Source organism: Octodon degus, unplaced genomic scaffold (genome assembly GCF_000260255.1).
Source record: "Octodon degus isolate 3935 unplaced genomic scaffold, OctDeg1.0 scaffold00434, whole genome shotgun sequence".
Taxonomy (NCBI): Eukaryota; Metazoa; Chordata; class Mammalia; order Rodentia; family Octodontidae; genus Octodon; species Octodon degus.
In genome coordinates this window covers 364541-368562 of record NW_004525010.1, presented here as the reverse complement: position 1 = coordinate 368562, position 4022 = coordinate 364541, and positions in this window count along the sequence as shown.

The window sequence follows — 4022 nt, the reverse complement described above, 5'->3', positions numbered from 1 at the left end:
TTCTTGGGAAATTCTGCGTGCATCCCAAATTTGGCAATTCTCTATCACAGGAAGAAGTTCAGGAAATTTGGTTTATATGCCATCAGTCCGAGTTCCCATACGGGAGTATATATGTTTAATATAAACCAGTGCTTCACCTTGAATTATTTTCCTAAATTCCCAACAGAGATGGTAGTCCTTTGTTGGGATTATCCTTGTATAGAACTACTCTGTAGTTCCTTAAAGATAGTGTTTGTTTAAATTTTTATTTTTCTATTTTTTAATGTATTTGGTACAAGGTCTCTCTACACAGCTGGGACTCATAGACTACATTAATATATGGTCTTTCTATATGTTAAGAATGTAAGGAAAATTCTAAAATATGGCCAACTGTCTCTTTTGTCCATCTAGATAAATTTTAATGCACTTCTCTTAAATAGTTGGCTGTCTTTTAAAAATTAATTACAGCAAACTTTTACCTTTTCAAAAGCTGCTTTCTTATTACCCAATTTCCTTATTACCCAAGCTTTCTATCAGAATACTAAAATAGCATTTGAAATGTGAAGAAAAGAGAAAATATAATAAAATACATAGAAAATAAGAGTACCTTATTCTATTAGAATTTATATGAGCTGAATTAAAAATTTTAAATGAATAGATCAACAAAACCTAATGTGATTTTTCTTAGTGAACTATCAAAAATTAAAATGTTTGAATACTAGTTAACTTTTGTGTAAAGTCTTGAAGTGTAATCTCTCTGAAACCATTGACTATTATTTTGTTGATTAATTCTATGATCTACAATGTTTATTACAGTGCATAATTGACAGTACATAACCCATATATTCTAAAAATATCAACACATGTGAATTGTTCCTTTAAACTATTTATGTAATTGTTAGGTATTATTTACATGTAACTAGTTTTTTATTCATTTTAATGAGAAAAGAGATAAAATAGCAATTAAACAATTTCAAAACATTAGTAAGACACTTACTAGAATTAGCACATTGTGGTTCATGAGACCTTCTGCTCCGTGGCCACTGGACCCCTCCACATTCGGCCCAAACCCAGCATGTGTGTGAGACATTTGACCTTCCTCTCAGCACCCACTGGATGCCACCCAGACCTGGCACAGGCCCAGCATGTATGAGACCTACCACTCTGAAAATAGCAGACACCTCATTACACAACCCAAGCTCATAGTATAAGTGAGACCCTCCACAGTATTTGTCAGACCCCTCCACACCCAGTCCAGATCCGGATTGTGTGTAAGACCAGTCACAGCAAGTTCAAGCTTCTTAGATCCGGATCCAGTAAGTGAGACATTTTGGAGACCCAGATCTATGAGAGTGTCCTCTCTCTTTCTCTCTTGATCTACAGAGGGGGCAACAGGTGATGGGGTGAACTACTTTTCCTGGAAATTCCCATGCACATCAAGGAAAGGTGATCAGACAGAACTTAGGGGAACTATCTTAAAAACAAATTCCCAATTTAATATCTGCTTAGCTACACAAACATGTTTCCTCTTACTGTCTAACATAAATAACCACTAGTTACAAAAGTTTGTCAATTGCTAAATGTTACTACCCATTATTACTGTTCCTAATTTTAGTTGTGTAAATAAAAAAGCTATAATTGTCTTAATCATATAATCTCCCTTGCCTAAGAATTTCAGTAGGTGCTAAGGTTAAAAGTGCACCAAAGCCCTACACCAAAGGTCAGAGGAAATGCTATACAAAAATGACAAACAGAAAGAACAAAATGCAGATGCAGGTCAGGAAGCCACCGAGAACAAATGCAGAAGACACTAGCATAGAGAAATCGGTGATCACACAGCTGAAATCTCTGAATTAATAGCATCTGAAGTAAAAGAACAACTGCAGGAAAGTATAAGGGAATCAGATCAGAAGTAATTTCTGAAGTAAAAAAAGGAAATAAGGCCATATGCTGAGCTGTAAAAGGCTCAAGTCAACAACTTCTGACATTGCCAGTCCTACTGATAACCCACTAATATTATGGACTACTGGACATAATTGGATTGATTTGCTGAATTCATGCACCTACAATATTTAACTGGTAATGGAATACCCATCCCTGATCAAACTAAATAAAAAAGAGGATATAAATGAAGGAACATTATATATCTGTATATAAAAAATAGTTAGAATAGATATACAGCTACTTTCTCTTAATTTAATGAGAAGATTTGTACTAATTGTGTTTCAACAGGATATCATGTCTGTATCTTGTACTGAGTAACCACTATGAAGCCAACAAGATACAATGTACTAATTATTGTAACTGTCTTTATAATCTATTTTGAAACTGTCTCATTGTTATTTGTTTCTGAATAAAATTAATAAAAGAAAAAGAAAAAGAAATGATAACTATAATGAAAGAATTACTCAGTGCTTTTAAAGAAGGCAGTGCTAAAAAATAGAGATTAGAAAAATAGTGAAATCCTTGAATGAGCAACATAGGAAAGAAAATGCAGGAAGCAGATTCAAAGAGATATACAAGATATTAAAATCTCAATAAAAAGCTGACAAAACCGTTTGAATGAAAGAGAAGATAGAGTTTCAGAACTTGAAGATACCATTGCAGCTAGTGAAAAACTAAGAAAATATCTCTTAAAAACAACTAAGATGCAGGAAAAATAATTCATTGTCTACAAGGGGATGCAAGATGAACAACATGAGATTAATAAGCATCAATGAGTAAAAAGTAAATACAAGTGATACAAAAAGAATATGAGGAAAAATAACAGAAGAAAACTTCTCAAATATGAGGAAACAATCTGAAAGTCAGGTAACTGTATCATATACAACTCCAAATAACATCAACCCAATTAAAAACACACCAAGACATAATAGTCAAGATCCCAGAAATGCAGCACAAGAACAATATGATAGAAGCTTCTAGAGAAAAGAAACAGATCACATTTAACAGAAAACATCAGAATAATAGGATATTTCTCTTCCCAAACCATCAGGTCGAGAGCATGCAGCAGAGTATTTAAAATATTCAGTGAAAAAAATTTCCATCCCAGACTACTATAACTTGCAAAACTCTCTCTCAAGTTTGATGGAGAAGTGAAATAGTTCTTGAAGTATTTCAAATGACAAAGAACAACTAGGCAATTTTATGACGACAAAGCCAACCCTACACAGACGAAGAAAAGATGTTCTAGACAGGGACCAAAATGACCAGAACTCCACAAATAAGAACAGAAAGAATATACCACATAGGGCAAACAACTAAGCAAAGGAGAAAAAGGCATAAACAACAGCAGGTAAATAACATGCCAATCATAAGTCAATACATCTCAATTATAACCATAATTTTAAATAGACTCAATTCACCAATTAAAAGAACTTCATAGCCACAGTGGATTAAGAAGCAAAATCCAACATTATGCTATATACAAGAAATACACTTAACTCAAAGAAATTTATAAGCTGAATGTCAAAGGATGGCAAACAATACTACATGCTCCAACATCTCAGAAGAAAAGCTGGTGTAGCAATCCTATACACAGACAGTCTCAACTTCAAATCAATGATCAAATGAAATAAAGAATGCCACTACATACTGGTTACAGAAAAATTTAACAGGAAGAAGTAACACTCAAACATGTATGCACTCAAAAGAGGAGTACCCAACTGTATAAGACAAATCTTAATTGAAATGAAAAATCTAATATCCAATAGCACAATCTTAACAGGACATCTTAATACCCCATTATCTCAGAAGATAGGTCAAGAAGATGAAAAATTAAGAAAAGAAGTACCAGAACTGAACCGGAACTTGAACACATGGACTTATTGGACATGTACAGAGTGTTCCACCCAAGCACAGCTGAATACAAACTTTTACAGCTGCACATGGGACATTTATTACATGAAAACTCTAGGGCTGGAGAGATGGCTCAGTGGTCTGAGGCACCTACTTGGAGCAAGCTTAGCAAAAGCATCAGGGACCGCGGTTCAATCCCCCAGCACCACATGCCAGCCAGCCCGCCCCCTGGTGGGCTGAGCTGG